Source organism: Athene cunicularia, assembly GCF_003259725.1.
Source record: "Athene cunicularia isolate RWA chromosome Z unlocalized genomic scaffold, athCun1 chrZ_part1, whole genome shotgun sequence".
NCBI classification, from domain to species: domain Eukaryota; kingdom Metazoa; phylum Chordata; class Aves; order Strigiformes; family Strigidae; genus Athene; species Athene cunicularia.
This window is the reverse complement of record NW_020799142.1, coordinates 5,819,137-5,845,852: the sequence shown is the minus strand read 5'-3', so window position 1 is coordinate 5,845,852 and position 26,716 is coordinate 5,819,137. Positions and strand designations below refer to the sequence as shown.

The 26,716-nt window shown below is 38.5% G+C and overlaps 1 protein-coding gene across 3 annotated transcripts in view; it reads right to left on the bottom strand.

Moving 5' to 3' along the window:
* The window catches only part of ZNF608 (zinc finger protein 608), an 89,610-nt gene that overhangs the window by 10,734 nt on the left and 52,160 nt on the right, over positions 1-26,716 (bottom strand). The gene's annotated exons all lie outside the window — the stretch shown is intronic.

Genomic DNA, 26,716 nt, shown 5'->3' with positions numbered 1-26,716 from the left:
TTCATTTTTTCTCTCCTTCCCCACAAAGTGAGAGCTTTATTCTTATCTGTTTTCAAACACTGTAGTCTATACTCATTCTCTTTTCTGGTTTCAGTGACCTCAAGTTAAAACCCACAGGAAAGACAGCAAACAACAAAGAAGAGAGTATGTATGCATGTGTATGTGTGTAAAAGTATATGCCTGTGTGACTGTGTGTGTAATCAAGATACAGCTGACAGAAGGAAATGGGTTTTGCCATGTCCTGCTGTAAAACAGCAACACTCACCTCTTAATTTTGCTATTATTGCACATAATTGCTTTTGCTTGGCAGCCAGCCAGCATAAACTAAGCACCAGTTACAGTGTTTAAATCAGTAGGTGACGGAGAAGAATCTGCTTTGCCTTGAACAGTATGATAATGATGCGTCTATTTATTTGAAATTGCATATATCCAAACACATTTCAAGTTTTTTTCAGCAGATATGGATGGAAACATGTATTATCTGCCTTGCTTTTTCTTCTGTGGCAACAAGGGACTAAACATGAAATTGCAACCATACAGTACAGCTGACAGGAACTGCAATACAGAGACATAGAAAGAGCGATCCTTTAAAAAACGTACTCTAATTGCTTTTCCACATATGACTTCTATTAAATGTAAATATGTCTGCCCACCTAAACCAGACTTCTAATTTTGGATTATTTGAATTATCCCTGTAAGATGTGTGCATTGTAAGAATAGCCTAAGTAACAATTAAATAAATGTGGAGGATGTCATTCAAATGTTTTCAGGTTGTCCTCAAACACTTCTTTACATAATTTATCATTGTGTTTATGGACTAGCCAGCATAATGATTCCTTTAACTCATTAAGTTCTGTGGATAAACAGAAGGTAGTATTATTGAACAAGCCATCTCTTCTCATGAGAATGTACACTGGAATAAAAATATATTTTATCTAGCAAAGAAAGGCATGATGCAAAATGCTTCCCATTTATGAGAGGCATGAAGACACTAACTTGCAGCTGCCAGCCTCGTAATTTGTTTTTCTTCTACACTTCCCTTGTTCTAGCTGTAGTGTTTCTATGACGGACATAATCATGGCACTGTGCCAGAATATTTCCAGTGGGCTTTTTGCTTTGTCTTACCACCGCAATTTCTATTTCCACTAAAACGATCCCTCTCCGCTGCACCAAGGTAAACATGCGAACCAGACGCTTATTTCCTCATGGGCATTTTAACAGTGGGGAAGTGTCTGAAGCGTTGTTAGCAAAGGAACCAAGGAAGGAGGCGTTCCGCTGAAAATTCTCTGTAGCAGATCTGAAAATTATTCCCTGAGCGATTTTAAGTTGCCCTTACGACAATGCGACTAGAATTTTGTACTCTGGGGCAAACTGGTGTGAAGGATGAATGATAAACGGCTCTTTCAGCCGGGGTCAGAGCCAGGCTTTGAATACCCAGGAGGATTAGGGTTAAAGCTCTATGCCGTACTTTTACGACTTCCGCAAATCTGGCAGCCTAGAAAAGCACCCAAACCTCTCCGAACGAGAGCCACCCCCGGAAAAACCGGCGGGCGCTGGGGCTCCGCCGGCTGCTTTTCCATTGATTACTGCGTCATGCAGCCCATCTATCTGCAGCAGCATAACTACTCTCCCCTCTCCGTTTACCAGTGTTTGTCCAATCTCCTTCTAAATGTACAAGCAAGGAGGGCTTTCTGACTTGCCCATGGGAGTATTCTAAGATAATTAACTGTGCCGTTCATGTTTCCCCTGCTAGTTCACCTCTATCCTTTTCTTAAAATCTTAGGGGTTTGCGTTTGTTATTTAATCAAGGTGTAGTCCTAAATGAGTCTCCCATCTTCCTCCATATCTGTAGTCTTGTCTATCTCTGTGTGTGCTTTATTTATTTATTGATTTTTATAACAGGATAGGGATATCCGGTTATGTATTGATAGAAAAGTGGGCACAGTGGACCATATGGATTAGGTATAATAAAACCCCCTGAAATCAATACACATTTCAGTAATTCTTTGAAGATACACAAATGACCTGCCGGTGTAAGAAAGTCAATACTTCAAAAGCAAACACCACTTTCTCTCTTACAGGTCAGTTACATTTAGCATCTCATGAAGTCTGTTAGCCTTAGCAAAAGCCCCAGTGTGTAAGCAGGAGGGAAGATTAATCATGCTGCATCAGAATAACTGTGGCAAGGAATAAATTTTCTTTCCCTAGTGAACAGTACATTACTCAGGCACAGGTAAGATTCCACAGAACTGGCTGTGAAGGTAGTTCATTTAATCTTCTAACATTATCACAGAAATCAGTCAAGAGAATATTAGAAACATGGGAGGTAAAACTGACTCCTAAGGAAACATGCAACTGGAGGCTTATTAGACCAAAGCACTGGAAAATGAAAATGGAGATGAGAAAGATAAGTAGTCCACATTATACTTGATGCACTACTGAAGGGATTATTTTTGCAGCACCCATTCTGGATATACTATTAGAGGTTTCTTTCATCCGAAATACTTGTCCTGGCACAGAGTTCAAGACCAAAACAAGAACCCCTGCTGGGATTTCTCTTTTGGCAGTACACAAATACTACTACAGCGTACTACAGCAGTCTTCAGTTCACCTCCAAGTTTTGCATCTGAGTATACTGGGTGTGCTGTCATACATGTGCTAACCCTTATCCAAGTTTTTTCAATTCCTCTTTTGAGCATAGCTCTCCACACACTCCTCCCATCTTGTGAAGTAAGTAACACAGAACATACAAGATCAAACCTCACTGGGGCTGCATCTTAAATCCTTGTAATGAGACTTCCCATAACATTAGACTATATGCCATCATGTAACAATCGTTTATTTAGCATTGCCTAAACAAGAGTGAAAATGCAAAGACAGTCTCAGGACCCACTGGTTTCATACTCTCTGAACACAGAGATGTACTTTCACCTTAAAAAATACCCAACAGGGTAAACTACTTAAAGTAACCACTACTGAAGAATGGGAGAATAATTAAGATGTTTGTAATGCAGTGTACCTGAGGGTACTGAGACTCAAGATTCCAAGTTAGGAAACCTGACCAACTGGCTAATCCTATTCTTGTGAAGTTGGATTAAGCAATAGTGAATATACTTAGATGACGTGCAGATGTTTCCTCCACCCAGTAAGGGTATCAACTCAAGAGTTTCCTCAATTATCTGAATATAGTTCACAAGACTTGGATGTAATAAATGTATCCCAAAATCAGGGTATAAATTTCTGGATCATTTTATTTGCAGACTACATAACTGTTCACAGTTACAGTATGTCTGAAATTAGCAATATCCTCCACAGTCCTTATTGTCAAATATCCTAAATTAAAGCTGCCAAGAATAAGAAGATGAAAATTTGTCTAAAGTTACTACCCTTGCTACTTTTAAACTTTAAGGAATAGACATGAAATGGTGTCTTAACACAAGAAAATGGGGTCATGTCACCTATAATCTTTACAGCTCACCAACACAGGTTAGTACCTTTTCTGTTGAAATTCATTATTAGCCAAGGCAGGATCATACACAAAAGCTTTAACATATGGCCTAGTGCCCACCACTGTCAACAGGAGACCCTCCTTTAACATCAAGGGGAATGTTATTAGCCTGTTAGGAGTAGGAAAAGATTTTGTATTTTGGTGTCTTCCTTCACAATGCATGTACCATTATGAGCTTTTTTCTCATCACATTCATAACCACAATGTTTATGGCAAAAAATTACCCAACAACAGATAGGAAAAATGAACACGAGGAGCACAAAACCATTTTACATAAACAGTTCTGATAGATGTAATAATCTGTACAAAATAACTGCGACAATTTGTACTATGGAATGAGAGGTCACATGTCACAGAAGAGATTTGTAATAAAATAATTCTCAGAAATCTACAGAAAGAAGCACTTCTTGAGTTCTGTGGATGTGATGTATCTGTTCGCTTTCTTTTTCCCTCCCTTCCTTCTTTTCAGTGACTGCATAACAAAGACCAGAACTAAAACTAGCTATTTACTATTAACTTGACATCACAAATTGGAAATTTAACTACGGTAAAGTTTTTGTTCATGATCTGAAAAAAGATCCATGCTCTCTTAAAGTCAGCCTAAGAAATGCAGATGTGATATTCTGATGTTAAAACATCACAATCACAAGGCATCTTCAGTACCAAGCCAGGGTACCATTCATGTTGGCTACCTTGACACTGCACTTCTAGCAGCCACAAGCTTGTAAGGATCTACTCAAATCTAACAGGATACAGTCTTGCAGATGCTCCTACATCTAAGGAAAAAAACACTGAAGGATCTAGTCTAAAACAGTTACTTTTGCTTTCTTGTCTCTTGTTTTCCGCAAGGAAAGTAAGCCAAGAATATTTATGATTTGTATTCAAAACTTGGAAAATTAGATCATGTGGTTAGGAATCAAATTATCACATTAATATCTTAAGTGCAGGCCCCAGTTTTTGAAAATACTGGCTTTAGAAAACAAACTCAAATTCCATTCTAAGTAGACATTACTCAGTCAGACTGGAAAGCCTGACTTAATGTTCACAGCATAGACTGCTTTTGTGTTCAGATCACAGCAACTGCTACAAATTTTTGTTTTAGTTAGTTTTGATTATTTTCCCAGAAAACTCAAAAGACCAGTTATCTAAATGGGTGAGCCTTCATTTTTGTAAAAGGAGCTGTTCCTTCTGTTCTCAACATAGAATCTGGACAAAAGTATTTGGAAAATTCTGGAGAAAGCAGACCTGCATAGTCTTTCTGAACACTTCTGTAACTGATTTGTTGAAGAATATTTAAATAATCTTCCAAAACTAGGAATCGTTTGTTTTTCAGTCATCAAAAGTTACTTGTTTATAAAAAGCCATGTAAGTCATGTTTAAACATACACAGAGTCCTACTTGCTCAAAATTCCCATTCGGTTAACAGTTCTGCCTACTGCCCTATTCTGAATATCACTTTAAAAGACAACTTTTGCTGATGCCAGAGGAAGTTCTGCCAAAGTATACTATGCTTTGTAGTAATTTTTATAAGATTAGTTCTCTAGAAGTTTAGTATGACAAATTCTTGTAGCAATGTTCTTGTGGCATAGCAGTCCTTCAAGGTTGAGATGCAGTTCTCAGTATTGAGAAGGCATCACATCATCGCTTGACGTAACATTACAACAAAATCAATTCCTTTTATCTTTATGATCAGTGAATCCTCAAATTCCATTTGCCTTTTGTCCCAGTCTTACCAAGTACAAATAATACAGACATGCCTGAGATAGCCAAACCACAGCATATCTTTCATCAGTGAGTACACTACCACCATAGATGAAACACATTTTATTCTGCATCTGGGACTGCAAATTTTTAAATCCCATATCTATCTGACATCACTGTTTTAACAGTAACTAAAGTATATGAAATGCCAAAAGCCACAAGATGAAAATCTATAACCTTAGGGTTATCTCAAGCTTTTTCATCACCACTGGTTTAGTGAGAGCAAGTGTAACTCATTTGTCTTACAACATCCACCACATGCATCATCAATCCCAAATCCATATATACACCTGCAATTCATCCAGGTATAAAAAGCACAGAGCAATGTTTATATTAGCCTTGCAATGCAAATGGCTTATTTCTCTCTGATTGATTCCATCGAGAGAGTAATCTAAAATTAACAGTAAACATTCTACATATAAAGTCAAGTCTTCTACACTGAATACTGAGATCTGGTAGACTCAAAATTTATTTACTACTTTAATCACACTCTCTGCCTAGCATGACACAAGAACTTAACTACGTTTACAGCAGGTGCACATCTAACAGATATGAACATCAGCAAGCGTGAGAATGTAGTGACTGTCAGGTGGCCTGGAAATGCAAGACTGGTGGGGGTTTTTTTTGGTGTGGTTTGTTTTTTTTGTTGGGTTTTTTTTGGGTGGGTTTTTTTGTTGTTGTTGTTTTGGTGTTGTTTTTTTTTTTTAAAAAAAAAAAAAAAAAAAAGCCCTACTGCTGTGCTAAATTTTTGAAAAGTCACTAACCACATCCTGTAATCAAACCATCTGGAGCACAGATCTGCAATTAGTGGACAGTGAACTTTATCTGAATAAATATGGTGTAGCAACGAGGCTGGGAAGATTGGATAGCATTAAGGAAAAAAAGCATAATGAAATACTGCTGGTACAGTCATAAACCTTTGAGACACTTAACTATGGTGTTGATTTAGTACTTTATGAAAGCATAGTAAGCTTAAAGGTTAAAGGGCTGAGAGGCTAAAACCTGCTGTTTTAGTTAATGTTGGCCTGGTGGTGGCTAAAGCAGGTTGGCATTACTCTAGCCACATGAACTACAGCTTCAACGTAACAAACTTAGTTCATGTGACTTCCTGCAAGTTCCAAGTAATGTCACCTAAATTCATGGATACTTTATTCAAATGGCATGCGCTTTCTTTCCCCCTTCGTTATGAAGTCATCAGGACAATATATTTAGAGTAGCAACCACCCCGAATCTTGAAAAAGCTATGTTATGCTTTCAATGATATACAAACCAAACATACTCCCTGGACTGGCATTACATACTCCCATTTGCATTCAGAAAAGAAGTAACGGTTATACAGTGAGGAGTACCTCTTGCGGCCATGGAGTTGGGCCATCAAGGAGACAACTTTTTCATCCCACCTCGTAAAAACTGTAATGTATTTTCTCAATCTAGAAGTTTATCTCATAGCATACAGAAGAATAAACACTGAAATAACTGAAGGTGGCCTGTTTCCCCATGAGCCCCTGTGCTTAAAACACAAAAGAACACACAGCCACTTCCATCACTGTCACATCTCCCATAGCCTTTGTTCTGAAGCCTGATGAGCTGTATTGATTTGGGAAAATCATTGAGCTTCTTGGAAAACTACACTCTAGCTTATTCACCACCATCTATTTCTTTCTCATAAAGACAGTTGGTCAATATTCAGTTGAATGGTCAGCTAAAAGCAGCTCTGGTTTCTTTTCTTTTTTGTTGCCTCCCTAGTAACATTATCCTTTTCCAGCTTTAGTATAGAACAAACCAGCACATGAGGAATACGTTGCTAAGGGTGAGCTGAAATGATAGTGCCTCTGGACAAAGCTATGACTGAAATGTTAAAGGCAGGTTGGCTCTGGAAAACAGGGCAGCATCTAATCAAAGAAGCTTATGTCCCTTATCAGTTATAATTACAATGCCACTAAGATTTTTTTCAATGTATGTTTCTTCTAAAGACAGTCTGCTTAAAAAATAACTCATAAGCAAGACCTAAATGCAAATGGTGAGCAGAAAGAAAAACAAATGGTCCTAATCAAATACAAGGCTAAATTTACACTCGTTAAAATAGCAATAAAAGACTCAATGAAAACTGGGTAATACCCCTGAAAGTACATCAGTTGGGATCCCAAATGGCTTGTAGGCTTATCCACAACTGAATAGTTCTACTAAAATATGAGCTACTTAGAATGGTGACTGAAAACTATGAAGCCACAGCAACCAACATAATTTTCTGTCAGATTTATATCAAAATGATTAGATTTTGGCAGACTGGGAAAACATTTGGATAAATTACTGTTACACCACTTGAATGTCAGACCACATGTTTGCAGTGTTTACAACAAAATGTGCAATTAATGTTATTATAAACTAATCACGGGTTTCTGACCTCTGGAGTACAACTAAAGATTTGGTTTTGTACAAACCTTACCTTTTCTTTGGCCAGAGTAACTGAACCACTTTGCTTTTCTACTGTAGGTTCAAAATAAAACTGAAGTCTTACTTTATTTCAGCTGACATTAAAAATACAAGTTGAAAATCATTTAACATCTGTGTGTTCTGAAGAAAACCAAATCTGTTTCAGAAATATTTTGTTTCTAGCAGATTTTTTTCTATTTTACTTCAGCAATCATAACTCTGATTCACATAGCCTGACACTGAAAAGTGCCATATAATCTCAATTTTAGAAATAGGAAATGCTGTTCTGTAATCCCCTGAATTTCTCACTCATTTCTCAAGAAATGTTATTTCAGCTTCTTATATAGCTGCCCTGTGGAACACACGGACAGTCTCTTCTGCCTTCTACTAGAGCAAAAGAAAAAGAAGCCCTACAATCCACTACCTTTGCTTGTACTCCAGAACCATATGTTACCTCTGAAGGAGCTCATACGTTTTTGTGATTCTTCCTAAGGTGAGTATTAGGACATCTCAATAGAAGTTTATCCTAGCTCTGAACTCTGGTATTGTACGAACAATTCACTTGAAGAGCAAAAAACAAGCAAATAACATATGACAAAATGCACTTATAGACCTTAAGGTGTGTTTGGTGATTAGGTCTCCAGTGCTCTGCATCAGGACACAGAACTGCCAGGTGCAAACAGTGGTACAGTTGTTTAGCAAACAGTAGAGCAGCTAATGAAACATAAAGGAATGGAAAACAGAAGAGAGAGAATTTGTGGAAAAGAAACAGCATGGATAAAGAAAAAATTCCAAGCCCAAACCATGAAAATGCTTCCAAATCTGTAGACTGCAGATACCAGAATTGCTGTCAAGCCAGGCAGACAATCCTGATCAACCTCAAAGAGCTGTTGCTGATCCATGTACCTCATTGGGATTGAGAAGCAGATCCTCTTATAAATTATGATGCTTTATTTAAAGTCAAAGCATTTATTTGCTTTTGTGCCAGCTTTGGATCCTTTTCATCTCTAGCTACCAGGCCCAAGAGACAACACATTTCTGCAGCTCTGCTGGCAGCCACCTGTGGCCTCAGTAAATCATAAAGCCTCGTAACAAGCCATTCTTTACAAAGGCCAACTGCAGTTACGAGACTTGGTAACTTCTCTATTATTCCACTCACTGGAATTTAAAATAGCTGAAAACATTGAAATCTTCTGAACAGCATTTTACATGTCTTGCTCTCTCTGCATTGAGCTTCACTTATTTCATGAAGACTTCATTGTCCTTAGCCTGGGAAAGGGGTTAGTAAACACCTGAGACAGACACACCCAAGACAAAGAGGAGAGAAAAAAACTCTAAAAGTTTGGGATTTCTTTTGCCGAACTCCCTTAGGATTTCTTAGTACAGCTAATAGGAGACAAGTACCTCTTCTTTCACTCAATTTGTGGGACTTGCAGGGACACATCTTTTATGTTGTGGACGTCAACTCTATTATACAGTAATACCTTACCATGAAACTTAAAATACATAAAGCTAGAAGTGGTATATAGTCCAGCATGGGATGTACATTAGAGTCCTATGAATACTGAATCTGTAAATGATGAGTTCTGTCTCTTCTGCCTCTTTCCCACCCATGCACCAATGAGGAATCAATTAAGTATGGTATCGTGAAGCCTACCATTTCACTTTTGTCTCTAAGAAAAGGAGATCAAGAACCTTACAAATCTTAAGTTGTTCTTCTTCTACAACTGCTTCAGTTTAGGATTTGGAGTAACCCTATTGTATAGTCTTTTGTTACTACTGTAAACAGATTAAAAACAAAACTATGCTTGAAACCCCACTTCCTAGATTTGAAAACCACAAAACAGTATTATGCATTGCCAAGGCTAAATGCTACATAATTTTTACAGCTCTTATCTGACAAACTAGTTCTTTTTCTTAAAAAATAGTAGAGTGCTGGCCTTCCTGTTCTAAAATTCTTGTATTGTAGTGGGGAAAAAGATGCTCAGAAGAGTTAAAAGTATTTCAGTAACACACTTAAGATACCAGTTCTGTTTTGTAAACAAGCCTAATGAACCGTGACTAATGGTGTTCTCCTTGAGCAGAAGAAAGGTAGAAGGACTTTTGTTAGCTCTACTGGAGCAAAATAGTCATTTTGCTGGGACAGCACAAAAGTGAGCTACTTACAACTAACCAACTTCAATGGGTGTCAGTTCTACAGAGTAGTTCACTGTGATTTTCTTTCCTCTGTTTTAAATTATTTCCCAAGTGGGTAAACTAGTAAAACATCTAGTTAACCAGTTGGCTTATTCCAGCTGTTCATCAGTACTGATGCAATGCAAAGGCAAGCTACCAGCAAACTCATTTCCCACTAGCTATCAGTATACTACTTTCTGCTAGGCTTCTCTTCTCTTGCCAGTAACTGGTTGGACAATCTTGCTGTAAGTGTCCCTTCTGCAGGCTGTCCACTTTACTAATAAGAGCCTGGCTAGTTTTCCCTGACAAAACTATTTAGACACTGAGGACTGAGCAGTGTTGCATAAAATGTAGGTAAAAGCTTAGGGTTCTATGACCCCTAATATCATCAGTTTAAAAGCTCTACATTTCTTTTGGCAATGAAATATCCTTCAAAGGATCATCATAGGCATGCCCTCCCTCTTTACAGTACAACCAACATGATGACAGAATCACTTCAATATTAGAAAACTATTAATCCCACATCACTAAAAGAAAAAAAAAAAAAAAAAAAAAGTTCAGACAAAAAATATCAAGATAAAGCTTACTTTACTCCAGAACCCACACACAAATTTCTGTACAAATTAACTGCACTTTGGCCTCATCTGAAATGTTGGCCCCTGAGGATGATAAGCTCTGACCCCAGGTGGTACATCCAGCCCTCTCACAAGAGGCAGGAACATTATTGCTTTGCACTGAGGACTGCAGCCCCAGAGCCAATCAGTCAAGCTCCCTGACAGCTTTTACAGCCTCCTCACATTAGGCCTAAGTCAAACTCCATGGCTCCTATTGTTCACATTATTCTTTCTTCTTCTGTTCTGATGAAGTTAGGGCAAGTCCAAGGCTTCAATGAGAAAGAAAGGCTATTATGAGCAGCTCAGAGTTTATTGACTCTGAGCTGTACAACAATGGCCCAAAAGCCTTTTCCCTTAAAGTAACACATTCCTAATTGCTAATAATCAGTAACAAAGATAAGCCCTTAGACACATATGTTTATGAAAGAAAGGTATAACATCCAAACAGCTAGACTCATCATCTTTACAAAGACAGACTTCCTAAGATAGTTTTATGCACACCAAGAACAACAACCTTTCAGTCACACAAAACTATCACACAAATGTTGGTTTGTTCCGTAATGTAACTTGTGTATTAGAAAACCAGTGACGAAAGATTTGGTTAAAAATATCCCATCTGGAATCATGCTATGCTAACTGTGGACAAACGGATATGTTCTTCTTTAACCACTCTATAGTATTTTGAGATCAATATCACATTTTACTCGAAATGGGAAAATACTTTCAGAACTAATCATGATGTCATTATTTTTTTCTAGCATTCTCTTGAGGTCTGAAGAACATTTAAGTGGGACTCCTACATGTCTGATGCAGAAGAATACTGACTTGTCTTTGAAAACATTTACCCTTAATTATTACTATTATTTTTAAACAACTGTGTATCACTTCAGTCGCACATACAAATCGTACTACCACGAACAGGACATTTAAAAAGTCACAATGTGATGTCACTAAATATGCAGAAACCCTTTTTTTATGTGTAAGAATTTCAACATTGCATTAATTTTAGAGTTGGCAAAGTATTCTATGGCTTTTTTCCTATGTATCAAAGTTAAAACTAGAACAATAAAGAAAGCAGTTTTTAAGGACTCATTTTGATAGGAATGGAACTTGTGATCAACCAGCAGAAACCAACTGCAGTAACTCCAGAGATCAGAGTGCCTCTTTTTTCTTTCCTTTTTTTTTTTTTTAAAAAAAAAAAAAAATAGCTGCAGCTTTAGATGTTTTCCATTATTACTTCAGCTTTTAGGAAAGGATAATCTCATTTTAAATTGCAGGATTAATAGCCGTAAGTGAATATTTATTTACTTTCTTAAACTTAAATATCAGTACCAAGACAGTGAGAGGTACTTCACTTATACTGTTTCATCCACATATTTTTAGTGCAATGACTTTACAATTGGACTTGAACTGTTAAAGATTCAGAGACCTTTTTGGGAAGGTGCTGGCTGAAAGAACAGCAGTTTCCTTCTGCTAAATCCCCTGATACAGCAGCTTGCCTTTTCAGCTGTCATTCAGTCCAATGTGGTTTTTCATACAATACCAGAGGAGATCAAGTGCAGACTGAAAACTCATTTCAAGTGAAGGATTCCCCTTCCTCCCTGGCTTTCAGCTGAAAGCATATTTACACCCTGAAGGATGAGAACTTATAATTTGTAGTACTGAGATTCTACTGAAGATGAAGCTTCACAGTTATTTAGGTGGACACCTGAATAAAAAGCATTAAGCACTGGTAGTGCTGGAGTAGCATAACAAAAATTAAAAATACAGCAGGCCTTTCAATTTATTTACATAGCTACTGTGATCCACCAGTTACAGTATTAGTTTTTACCCTTATGAAAATTCTCTTATTTTCTTTCTTAAAAATAGTAACAATGCATGCAACATTAAATTTCTTGTCCCTACAGGGACGTAAAACATGTCTGAGAAAAACTGGCAAAGCAGTGTGAAAAAGTAAGCACTGCAGCACCCTGGACTGTACACCTGCAGTGTACAAGGATTCCTGTTTACAGTGCTGTCAATTAGCTCTCACTCACAGGCACTGCATTCAGCTTGAGCATTTTTTTTCAAGGGAAATAAATGTAATGCTATTCTTGTCAACTTACAAAGCTGAGAAGTAATGCTGCTATATTTAACATAAATGCTGTTTTTCTTGGATGCTCTGTAGGATGAATGAGATCTGATTTAGAAAAATGACAGTGATTTTGCTGAGCTTTCCAAAATCAACACCCATTTTAGTTGAACAAAACAAGAGGCTGCTGAAGCACATTTGTCTCTCTGATGATGCATATTCACTAAGTACAGCCCATAACCCACCTACTCACAGCAGCTTCAGACAGCTAGCCTCACCCACAGATCCTTGCAATTTAATGAACAGTCGTATCCAACAAATCTTTTACCAACAACCTGACATTTGTTATTCTTTTAGACTCCAGGCCCAAAAGAGAAATTTGTCATTGCTTAAATAAATTTTACAGATATTATAGATAAAGGTGATAAAGAAAACAGGGTTTTTATAAAACAAAATCGACAGAGCAGAAAGCTGATCCTCTAGACTGTGCGCAGGCGCGCTGGGCTTGTGTGTACCAAAGGGAAATAGACAATGAAGGTTAGGAAGCATGAAATGACAGCCTTCTTTGCTTTTCAAGGAACGTAAATTTTATTCACAGAACGTAAATCTCAAAGTCATGATTTTCAATCTGCATGCATGATCACAGGAAATTGATTTCAAGGAGATATGGAAGCGTTTAACTCATTGCTCAGAGATGCAAATCCCATCTTGTACAATCATTATTTTAAAAATAGAGAAAATAATGGGTGACGTTTCAAGGGCTCTGCCTATACATTTTCATTTTTCAGATAGTCACAGCTCATTAAGCTTCCATTTCAAATATGGACCTGTCTGTATTGAAGCATTCAAATAAAGCTGTATACCTTCCATATGTTTTAGGGCAGCTTAAAACTCTTAATGAATAATACAGTTTAAATGAAAGACATTTTTGAATATGTTTGCTACAATGTAACACAGCCATGCTTATGTTCCTCCCTAAATGAGCAGGAAAACATGGTTCAAATGCTTCAGTAAACATGGCAGCACTCCTAATGTGGATGCAGGGCTGAAAAGTTTTTGAAAATGCCTAAGACGATTTCTTGACTTTGGTATGTCTGCTGCATCTCACAGAATTTTTCTTATGATTTGATCCTCTTCCCTGATACTTCTCCACTTATCACAAAACCAATCAGGTAGAGAAACTTATTAATTAGGAAATCCCAAACCACAGATTCTTAAGCATGGTGTGTCAACTTAATATATGGCAGTATTAAAAATATCTCTGAAGTGCAGCCCTTCCTAACAGAAAACAGATCTATTCTTGAACACAGATGAGCTTCCCCTGTGTCAACAAACACAAACTGACTCTATTTAAAACACAGAGGAAACTGGTTAATTTCTATCTCAATAAAATTTATGAAGCAATAAAAACTTTGTAGTACAAGCTGTGTGGTTTGTTTCACTTCCTTGTCACATGAATTAATGAGGAAAATTCTTTCCTTCATTCTGTTACATAGACTCGTGCTGGAGAGGGTACCGTACACTGACCAAAAGCCCCAAGAGCCTAATTCTGATTTCCCCTCTTCACCCACAATTTCATTACAAAGTCTGGCAAGGAACATTTTAATTTCCCATTTTTGTTATGACAGTGTGAAGTCGGTTGCTATTACACTGTGAATTGTGCTTAATAATATAATGTAACTGATGGGGAAAAGAAGAGAAAGAAATGTCATGCCTGAACTAGAGTAACTGTCACCAAATCACACTAGTATAACCTTTCATCCTCTATGATACTGAAAATTTCAGCTAATTTAATTTTCTGCCAGCTCTGAATAGGAGTATAAGGGAGGGAGAGGGAAGTGTGTTGAATGTCTGAATATATATGGCTGCAAAAGCAGGAACAGAAAAAGACTGATAAAGACTTTATGCATAATATTTAGTCAGATTAAGTACAGCTTCTCACTGCATGTTTTATTGTCATTTACATTCTCTCTGACCACATGAAGCAAGCTACTTCTGATGGGCCACAAAAGCAAGGCTTCTGTGAGTGTTTTGTTCTTTCTCTTCAAACCCTCCAATGCATTAATTTCCTGACCTCTCTCCTAGTATGTAACAACAGTTCACTCCTTACATGATCATCTTTGTCAGAACAACTTCCACTCAGGCAGCAGCTAATCCACTATAGCTAAGGGTTTTTGTCATGAAGGAAGCAAGTGAAATGATGCCATCATTATACCACATGGAATAATCTATATACCTCATGTGGACCTCCCCTTTCATGAAATACCAGTTTCATGTAATCAAACCATATAAAATCTTGTTCCCTCAGTCCTAACATGTGAATGCAGTTCCATTTAGCCAATACATTTTTTGTTATACCCCTGGAGATTGTGGGGATTTGCTGGGGTAGAGTCACCCTCCTGTAGACTGGGAGACAACTGGATGGAAAGACTGCTCCCTTGCTCTTGGTCCTCCACACTATTTGTATAGTTGTCACCATCTTTTAACTCACCTATTTGCCTTATAAAGAGGAGTCTTTGTGTTTCAGGACACAAGATCACCTGAAGATGGCCATCTGAAACCACAGAAGTAATTAGCAAAACCAATAATGTATTTTTACCTCCCTTATACTTTCTGTGCAATGATCACCAGCAGATTAAGGCTGCTTTGAGAAAATGGAGTAGAATCACAGGAAAAGGCTGCAGCACTGACAGAGAAAGGGTGCTAATGGGGAAAAGGTCAGACCTCCTTATGTCTCCACCCATGGGTTCCTGTTGACGGATGGCATGTCTGAGCACTAGTCAACCAAATGCAGTAACAACAGATGCCACAACAAGAAGTTTGTAACACTTAAGGAAGGTGTGAAAGGAATGACAGTTGGCTGCCTTTCTCAAATCTTCGGCAGCAGCCTCCCTCCTCACCCAGAAGGCAGCCAAGGCTGTGGCACCTTTTCTTCAGTTTCACTGTGTTCAGAGGTTCTACCAATGATCTTTGGGTATTTAAGTCAACTAATTACTTAGATTAGAGAGGCTGGGTTTCTTTCTCATGGAACCTCCTCTGTGACAGAGACAAAAAAGAGTACTAGAGATGAAGATAAAAGACCATGTATTTGTTTTAACTGTTAGGGGACACAAGAACATGGAGATCTTTCCACCTCTTTTGGGAACTGAACAAAAGTAGGACTGTTCTCGTTAAAGAGCATCTGCAAACGTCATTTTGAGAAAATGCTTAAGTGAGCTATAAAAACTCCACAGAAGGGGGACACCTTGCTTTTGAAACCAAGAATACCAGTGGAGATTTGAGGACTGCAGACTTAATAATAGGAACTGATACATTCTTCTTAACAAAGATCTGAAACCACTTAAAATACCTACCAGACTACTCAAAAAAAAGAGACTAAACTAGGTTTTAAATGAATGTCCATGGAAAATATTTGTAGCGGCTATGTCTTTTTCCCTTCACCATATTACTGACAGCTCTCATCCAGGTAGCATCTTCCTTATGAGAAGCCACCTTTTCCTTTGGAGAGTCCAATGCACTATGCACAAGCAGAAACAACCTCTTTTTAGTAGGAAACCTTCTGGGAGTAGGCAGATAAAAAGGCTGCTTGGTGAACTGAATCAGATTCCAAGGAGGCTTGAAGATACAGAAGAGTCACACCAAAGGAAACCCGCATCAGGTTTTTGTTGTCTCTTTCCAGATGATGGAATTGGTAGGCTGGTAGAAAGATGCTACCTACCTTTTCGTTTAGAGGTTCTGAAAGGTTGAAGGGACGTTATGGAAAAATCTCTCAGGCAAAGATTCCCTATTGCTCAAAAGACTCATTTGTTAAGTTTTGCAAACTCATTTTATTTTTTGCTTCTCTCTGAAAAGGCCCTTTTTTCCTCTCTTGATAAAACTGCTTAATGACTGAGAACTATTTCTGAGAACACCAAAAATCTGCATTTGGTCCATCAGAAATGCAAACTTAACTAGTGAGTTCACAAAGACTATTAATATAGACATTCTGTTCACACTGATAGGATGCTGAAGGTATAAGCACACTTGTGAAACAATTTGTATTTCCTAAACTGTTATTACTTTAACAACCATTCCTTTCAAGAAGTTTGTTTTTTCTGAAGAGAAAATTTTGTATTATCTTTAATCAAGTATAGACCAGTGCAAAGAAATGACTCTGTATTTCAGATGACAAATGACAAAAGGGGTTAGACATATCCACTTCTAGTACACTTGGGAACTGCTGAAAAGGAGCCTATAGACATCCATGGATAGGAGGCTCTACCTGACAGAAACATTCAGAGAGTAGAAAGATAATTTCTTCTCTCCAAAGGATTTTGCACCTACGTAATTAACAGTCCCTTGGCAGTCAAGGCAGAATGTTCCAAGAAGATCTGAGTTAATTTTGGTCTTTGTTTTTGAAAGCAAAGGCACTGCATGCAGAACTTTCCAAATTGCTCTGAACTTCAGATTATTTACAATGATAGCTGTTTCAGACATAAAGGATAAATCTGTGTCTAGATAAAACTGCTTTGAACTTATTTTTCTTATTCTACCATCTCACCTGTCCGGTCTAGAGAGTGTAGCAGGAACAATCAAATGTGAGGTTGTTGCTGACTGAAGATCTCTTTTCTTCAAGGCCTTCTCAGTGGGAGATTAGTAAAGTCACTGGCAAAAAGGTTCATGGTTAGATAGTCAAATAGGTAAAGACTATTCTTTGACAAAACTATATGGCTGACAAACTGAGAAATTCATATGAGATCTTTAGACTTCATAAAAATTCAATGGAGTGCAAGGGAGGGCTGCAGAAAGAACCCAAATGAATGATGAATCAAAGAGAACATGGTTGGGAAAGCTCGCTATTACTCTGTCACAGTAAAGTTAGCTATAAGGAAAACAACACAAAACTAGGAAAATCTTAAATTCTATTACTCAGAGGCTGTAGGAAATAATGAGGAAGGAATAAGAAAAATGGAACTACTAAGAATTAAATTCTGTCTCTTAATGGCTGTCCACCAACTGTCTTATAGATGCCACAAATAAAATATATGTGGTCAGAATATCTTTGAGACCTTGAAGAGATTATTTTTTTTTCCTCCAAGCAAAACTCAGCATATAACCAATACCCCTCAAAGAAACAAACAAAAATGTTAATACATATTTACTGCTGGAAAAATATTCCACTGAATATAGTTTGAAAACTGAAGGAGAAAAGCAGTATATCTTTATTACTCTTCAAACTGAAACCAACAGCTGTCCTCAGAGAAGGAAAATTAATGTTATTTATGTGCCTCATTCAGGCTCAACAGTATTCTTGGATTTCAATATGCTGTACTATGTTTATAAGGCTGCCTTTCCTTATTCCTCATATGACAGCTTTAAAAGATTACATTACAGAAAAGCAAAGGTTACTGGAGAACTGTCCTTCAAAATTAGGAGATATTTACTAGCTAGGTATTGGTATGAAAAAATAAAGCTTAAAACAAGCACGGGCGTAACAAAGAAGATCTGCCCACTCTTTCCTTCAGTTGTATAGATTCAACAGTTGGCTCCTTCATTACTAGGCTGTCCATAAGAGTTGTTCTCTATTTCGTATTTGGTTCCCATGAGCCCTTGATTAATAGCTCTCTGCTATAATTTGTATATAGCCCTGTTTCAGGCAGCAAAATTTCCTTTTACCGCCATTTTTTATTACTTCACTAATGCTGTTCAACTAATGTTAAATGTAAAAAAACTAAAGGTGACGCATCATGTCCTAAAATTTTCTAGGAAATCCCTGTGTGAGAAGTAAAACCAACCAAATCAATTATGAACTATCCTGCTTGTAGAAACACTGAACTATAGAGCTCAGAGGACTTCAAGAAAGTTGTACAGTGCACCCCCCTACTTCTGAAACAGTATCAGCCTCTATCTTGAAAAAAGTTTGAATAGATTTTCCTCTTACAGAGGACTCCACAAGCTGCTAGACAACCTACTCTACAACCCCATTATCCCTGCTGTTAGAAATACTCTTCAAATGTCTCACTTGAATATTTCTTGCCACAACTTGAGATCATTATTTCCTATGCTTTCTGCCATGGTCACAAAGGACCAACCTGTGATAAATAGTCTCATCTGACTTAATGCTCTTCCCAGACCAACCAACCAAAAAAAACCCAAACAAAACAAAAAACCCAAACAAAAAAAACCCTAAATCAATTAAATTATTTTGGTTTTGTGATATACTTCCTAATCTATGCTGTAAGGTTATTTTCTAACCTGTGCTGACCTTCTTCAGTCAAGATTTGGGTTTAAATAGAGCTGGGGCAAAATGGAAACTTATTAAATCCTGTGATTAGGAACATAATGCTATTTACTAGTCTATTTCCACCAAACATGTATTTCCTGCATAAATGCACTGTGGCTGACCCAGACTTTCTGTCATAAACACCTTATACTACAGCAGCAGTTAAATATTACGTATTTTTTAAGAAGTATTTCAAGGAATGGGTGTGGAGGGTAGGTTTGTTAAGGACCAAGAGGAAGGACTGTTGCACTGCTATTTTTGCACTGCTTAGAATAGAAGCCTCTTGTGAGGTCTTCTAAAACAACAATTCAGCAGAAAACAAATGCTGAAGCCACTGATTCAGCCCCTATAAGGCTTTTTTTTTCAGAAAGGCAGCTTTCAATGAACCCATTTTGAATGTTTCTCACCACCCTCCCCAGTTATTCTTATATAAAAACCTTCCCTCCCAACCCTTTCTTTTTGGAAATTTGGTAACCATAGTTTCTGTGTCCTGCTGAGACTTGATATGTAGAGCTGTATTCTACCTGCTATTAAGCTGCTGATAGCAGTGTTTCTGTTGCAATTTATGAGAAATGTCAGTTGAAGGCAGAGAGTATTGTACACACTATATTTTCCCAGCTGGATACCTCCGTGAACAGAAAGCAAAACCATGAATACACATGCATCATACATCTGGAGGAGGGGAGGAAAGAGACTGCACGGAAAAAAAGGCTGCAGGTTAGATGTAATGTTGTGTGGTCTAAAGCTGGTAGAAAATGAACACCTATATGGGAGGATACCTCTAACATTATTAGAAAACACTAGAGGTTCTTAATGGAGTCCTTAGTGCTACATCACCAATACAAAGACCCCTCTAACACTCCTCAGATGCGTCTCTTACACATATAAACTGAAATTGTTGCATTTTGAAAACTGTGACATTCACATTTCTCTGACCCAGGCCTTCAGGTTCTTATTTAATGTTTAACAGGAAGACATTTTAATCCTGAATACTGCTTAGCCATTTTAGCAGTAATTATACCTGAGGGTCTTTGGAGGATTCCCCCCCCCCCTTTTTTTTCCCTTCTTCCCCCTCCCCCCCTTCAGTAGAATGGAAACCAAGTCACCAAGCCCAGCAAATATAATCATGTCTCATCATGCTTTTTAACAGCAGTTTATTTACTTTAATGATAGCAATATCATATAGCAATACATTTGTTTGTGAAAGTGTTTTAGCCTTTCCTGGATAACAAGGATAGCATTTTTCATTTTTCTGCATCACACTGACAGCTGAAGGTAATAGAATTTACAAGAGAGGAACTGAAGTCCAATTCAGCAAGCAGTGAATAGGAATTAAAGCAAAATGTTGGTTCTGTCTCCTAAAAACATCATGGGATCATGATTTTTTCTACACAGAAAGTATGGAATATTACAGTAGAAAGTATTCACCAAAGATTAATACTCTTCTAGCACTCTCTGCAGATCAGAGTTCCATGGCCATGACCTTCTCTCCAGAGAGTAATGCATTGAACTGAAAGTTTTCAGGCAAATAGTTTAACAAATCCCATAATTTATGTCTACTTCACAGTCCACACTACCTGTCAGTGAGGAACTACTCCAGGTGTAAAAGTCACCAGTAAACAAGATCAGAGAAGCAAAATAATTCATTATGGATCACATGTTGCTCAAAATTCATATGTGCCTCACCAAAAGTTATCAATTCTTGTCACTAGGAACTAGCTTCCAAATTTGCAATTCATCTTTGTCATTCCCCAAATCACCTCCTCCATTAGAAGCACAGAACTGAAAATAATGAAAATCCCAAACCTACCGAAGTTAAAATGCTCAGAGTCAAAATGAGGATAGAGCCAATTACCATTTAAATAACAACATGAAACTCTTTGAAGGCCTTTTGATCTCGAAGATTCAAATGCTGAACAGTGAGAATCTGAATTCTTTAAATTTCTAGGGAAAAAGCTACAGAAAAAGAACTATGACCTAGGCTGTCAGTCATGTGCTTAAGTCCATAGCATTTTTTACTGTTAAATGTAGGTCTCTTGGCATAATTAGTGGTGATGTCATCATCAATACCACAGTTAATAAATGCTTAAGTAACTCTTTTTTTGCAGGTCATTCTGATGTGGAGGTGCAGGGAGTAGCAAGAAGGAAAGGGGAGACAGACCAAAGGTGAAACATGAGTTGTATTTTTCATCTTTCTCCCTACGGAACATTAAATTTAAGTTTTCCAACTTCTGATCACATGTAGTTGTTAGTACAGATTCTGCAAATCTGAATGCCCTGTTAATTTTAAGTACAAACTAGTGTAAGGTCAAATGGCATTGAAAGTATCATTTGAGTAGAATTACAAACCCTGTGCCTTTTGAGTGGCAAAGGCAAACAATAAAACTGTACTGAACTGCAGTTGAAATTTTTGTCATTGTTTAATCCTTTCTCTGGAGACCTGTGAAGGAATGATGCGTTGAAAAGTGATTTAGCCTTTGACAGCCTATGGAGTTTGCTGATGTCACACTTCCTAATTGACACAACACAGGGCCTGCATTGGCGCATTGCTACATTTGTTTTACAAGTGCATATTTCATAGGAAACCAGTAATTCATTTCCAAAGATTTGCAGGCATACATTTCCAAAAAGGGAAAAAAAAAACTGTTACATATCCACACAAATAAAAATTTACAGAATTGTGGCAGCCAGCCAGCAAAACTACTCCAGGTCTGCTTTCCCATCTGCTTGGCCTGTTAACTGAAGAAAAATAAAATCAAATTGCTCCTTCTGCAACTAATTCTCAGAAGAACTCCCTAAAAAACAACTTCCATGACAAAATTTTAATAATGCAGAATGCATTACGACAGTCAGTAAACTTCCTAGCACTGTGCAATGTAGACATAATAGCTCTGAAATGGGTATCAAGACAAGAAAAGTTCCCTCCTTCTTTACCATTGAAAAGGCACTGCGCCAAGCCACTACTGCTGATCACAGAACAGAACTCTCTTAATCCTTCTAGCAAACTAAGCTCTCCAACAGATAAACTTGGCCAAATTTTGATGTAGTGTGTGATGCTACTCCCTCCTGTACAATTGTGACAGCCCTTTGCTTGAGGCTGTAGCCCTTGGAGCAAGAAGGGTAGAAACAAATGTGTGTAAGATCCTTGGTCATCTGCAAGTACAACATTAATATAAACGAAACTAGCACTGGTTTATGCAGATTTGTGCTGGCACTGGGGGAGCACATACAATCCCTGCTGTTACCTCTGCTAAATGGGAGGTAACTTACACAGATCAACTGGCTGAGCAGTTGAGGTCAATGACGCCTTCAGCTATTTGTCTCCTGGAACCCTGACAAGTGATTTTCAGTTTATGGCAGTGTTACATGTCAAAATCATTACTTTTTTCTTTTAACCTATAAATTAAAAACCTGTAGTAAAGACTTGCACAGCTTTTGTCTGTCTACCACTGCAATGGCATACAGTAATTAATATACTACAGGTTTCTACTTCACAGATGAAAAAATAATTTGACAAGGAGCACTTTCAACAGCTGCCATAAATCAGCCCACTCTCAAGAGTTCAACTCAAGAGTTATTGTGTCTGTTGTGCATCTTAAGGTTCAAAGAAAGATTATTCATGCATTCATTCATAGCCAAGAATGTATCCCAGCAATGAAATTTACCCTTCAAAGCTGACCCAAGCTTAACCACTGGACTGACTAAATAATTTAATTGCTCAATGATATGCTATATCCCTTCTCTGAAGACCGTATTTTGGGTGAATTGAGCTAGGTTTATACCAGTGGTATTTTAATGGCACATATTCTGAAACTGTAAGCAGCTGCAGCCCACAAACATTGCCAAACTGAGTAACAGGAATGCAAACAAATCTCCCGGTGCACAGTTAGGGGTTTTTTAAGTATTTAAAAATTGTAGGGTTACAAAACTACTTTTGTGGAAGAGGCAGAAAATAGATGAAAGCAAAGCTGTTATTTACAGAGAGCCCCTAATAACTAAGTAACATTGCCAGTGTAAGAACATTAATTCTGTCACCTCCTTTTCATACCCAGCAATTTATTTTCCTTTCTGCGCAAAAGGGTTTCTGCAACTAGATGTAATTGTGAAAAGAACAGCGAGTGTTCTCCTCACATACTAGAAAGTCTGATGAGTCCCAGAGTAACTTCTTGCCTGTTAGGAGAAGCTATCCCATGCAGCCAATTCAGTCAACATTCCAGCCTTTCCCGACTACACTAAGCCAATACAGCTAGATTGAAGATTAAAGAGAATGGAAACAATTACATTGTGTGTTAGTGCCAAGGATGCAAAGACTCCAAATCTCCTTGAAGCTGAAAACAAATTAGCAGCTTTGCCTGCATCAAGCTGTCTGTCCAAATGGAGGTTTCTTTTCACAACAGCATTAGTAACTGTGCTCCTTGAAGATAACGCTTTGGGGATTGAGAAGCATTTTCTCTAAATTATTTCCTGTCACTTGCTTGTCTAGACCAACAGAACCATTTATAACTCAATCACCACCCACTGCCTTGAAGCAGAACCAAGCACAGATTTACTCCCTCCCCATAAGTGTCCTGGTCCCTCCCTTATTTTCACTAATTCTATGTGCTATTTGCGTGGGCAGAATCAAGACAAGAAGAAATAGCATTAGCATTCTGGTTCATGTTTCATAAAAATGCACCATCAGTTGGTAAATCTGAACCCCTGTGCCACCTTTAATCTTCATCTGAGGGAGAAACTACCTGTCAGTTCTTGTGGAAAAAACCTCCAGACAGGGTATCATGAAATAAATGACTAAAATGCTACACAACTTTATTCCCACTGTCAATAGGTAGGTGTTTGCAGGAGAGGTGTATTCACTCAAAATGTGTTTCAAGAGTACTGGCATCTGCAGTCTCTCTGGTCAGCAAGAAGCCACACCTCGGTATAACTGCAGCAGTTGAGGCCATCAGAATTTAAAGTGCTGGAGAAAGGAAAATTCAAATAAACCAGTCTGCGCAGCTTTTGGGACATGCACACACAAAAACTAGGAGACAACTCTCAAATAAGATGTGAAGATTTGTTATGGAAAGTTTCCAAAAGAACTAAACTGAAGAAAATGCATGCAGCTCAATGAATGCCACCTCTCACACGCTGGATCAGAGGAAGTCAGAAGCGCGGCAGAGATCTCTTAGCCTTTCACCAGAGCTTGTGAGGATAACTTCACTGCCACTTTTTCTCTCCCCATCAGAACCATGTTTGAACACCTTCCCAACTGAATCTGCTTCTAACAAACCCTGACTAGCCAGTTTAATGAGAAACAAACTACCATGACATTATATTTCAAACCCAAGATCTCTTACCCCCACTTTAAGTAGCTCTCCACTCTGGAAGAAATGGGGCCTACCTGGGGTTTGCAAAAAATTGGTGAAGTTGTAAAAGCTCACATATTGGCTACTGTCAAAGAACTAAACTATACTGCCACTTATGAGACACACAGGTCTGTGATGTGCTTAAACATACCGAACTCTTAATTTTTATAAAACTATCAGGAAAAACTTTTTCCTTTACACAGCATCAGAGAAATGAAAGACTTTTTCAGGTGCATGCGGACTATGCTGAAATGTCATCCTCTCAGAATTAAAAAAAATATATCTGATTTTCATTAAGTAACAGAATCATAAAATCATTCAAGTTGGAAAAGATCCTTGGGATCATTGAGTCCAACCACCAGCCCTACTCTACAAAGCTCTCCCCTATACCACATCCCCCAACATCTCATCTAAACAACCCTTAAACACATCCAGGGATGGGGACTCCACCACCTCCCTCGGCAGCCTATTCCACTCTCTGACCACTCTTGCTGTAAAAAATTTTTTCTAATGTCCAGTCTGCACCTCTCCTGTTGCAGTTTAAAGCCATTCCCCCTTGTTCTGTCACTAACTACCTGTGAGAAGAGACCAGCACCAACCTCTCCACAATGTCCTTTCAATGAGTTGTAGAGAGTGATGAGGTCTCCCCTCAGCCTTCTCCTCCTCAAACTAAACAGTCCCAGCTCCTTCAATCGCTCCTCATAGGATTTATTCTCCAGGCCCTTCACCAGCTTCGTTGCCCTCCTCTGCACTCGCTCCAGCACCCTGATATCTCTCTCTTATTGAGGTGCCCAAAACTGGACACAATACTCCAGGTGTGGCCTCACCAGTGCAGAGTACAGGGGGACTATCACCTCCCTACTTCTGCTGGTCACACTATTTCTGACACAAGCCTGTAGCCATTGGCTTTCTTGGGCACCTGGGCACACTGCTGGATCATGTTCAGCTGCTTTTCAGATCAAACCCCCGGATCCTTCTCTCCCAGACAACTCTCCAGCCACACCTGCCCAAGCCTGTAGCCATGCAGGGGGTGGTTGTGGCCCAAATGCAGGACCTGGCACTTGGCCTTGTTGAAGCTCATCCCGTTAACGTTGGCCCATGGATCCAATCTATCCAAGTCTCTGTAGAGCCTCCCTGTACTCATGCAGATCAACACTTGCAATTAATTTCATGTCATCTGCGAACTTACTGATGATACACTCTAAGTCCTTATCAAGATCATCAATAAAGATGTTGAACAGAAATGGGCCCAACACCGAGCCCTGAGGAACACCACTTGTGACCAGCCCCCAGCTGGGTTTAGCTCCACTGACCACCGCTCTCTGGGACCATCCAGCCAGTCAGTGCTTGACCCAGCAGACCTTTCAATCATCCAGGCCATGGGCAGCCAGTTTTTCTATGAGAATTCTATGGGGAACTGTATCAAATGATTTTTGAAAATCCAGGTAGATAATATCCACAGCTTTTCCCTTGTCCAATAGTTGGGTCATCCTGTCATAGAAGGAGATCAGGTTTGTCAGGCAGGTCCTGCCTTTCATAAACCCAGGCTGGCTAGGTCTGATCCCCTGGTTGTCCATTATACGACTTTTAATGGTACTCGAGATGACCTGCTCCATGACCTTCCCTGGCACTGAGGTCAGACTGACAAGTCTATAGTTTCCTGGATCCTCCTTTCTGCCTCTCTTGTAGATGTGTGTCACATTTACCACCCTCCAGTCCAATGGGACCTCCCCAGTCAGCCAGGACTTCAGGTAAATCATGGACAGCGGCTTGGCGAGCACATCTGCCAACTCCCTCAGCACCCTTGGGTGTAACCCATCCGCTCCCACAGACTTGTGTGCATCTAACAAACATTAGTACCTTCCACTGACTCAGGTTGTACTGCCTCTAAATACAGGTCTCTAGCTTACAATTGTTGCAACCCAGGAACAATTTTGTATTTTTTGTTGTGGGTTTTGTTTTGTTTTGTTTTAAATTGCTCAGCCTTGTAACCAATCATACTTCTTACTGTGAAGCTAAATGAAGTCTACTAAAGGTAGCGGTTCTTCTGGATGAAATTGGCTTGGATGCAGACAAACTTGTACTGGCTTCACTGTCACTGTTAGTGGTTTGAACAAAATTTCTCAAGAAGCAAATATTAATTAATTGCAAAACTTTATCAGGAATAAAACAATCTACAGTCATAACAGGACTTCAATAACATTGTAGAGAATAACATAAAAAGTAAGCTTTTTTAAAGAATATGTAACATACATTAGAAGTCATACTATGCTAAAAATTGATACAGTTTATCTCTTCTCTAAGGAAAACAGCTCCTTTTAGTGAAACGTGAAACTCTTCTGTTTCTAAAATCTCCCAACTAGATGGGGTCACATAGCCTCAGGCTTTAAAAGATCCACAAAAGCCAGCTCTATATGAATGAAACATTAAGTACAGGTTCAGCCACTGTAGGGGAAAGTAAACATGCAGTAAAACCTAATTACTTGTTTCAACCTACTTAAATGCAGAAGTTTTAAGTGACTGGCCCTGAATCACATCAGTTAAAGA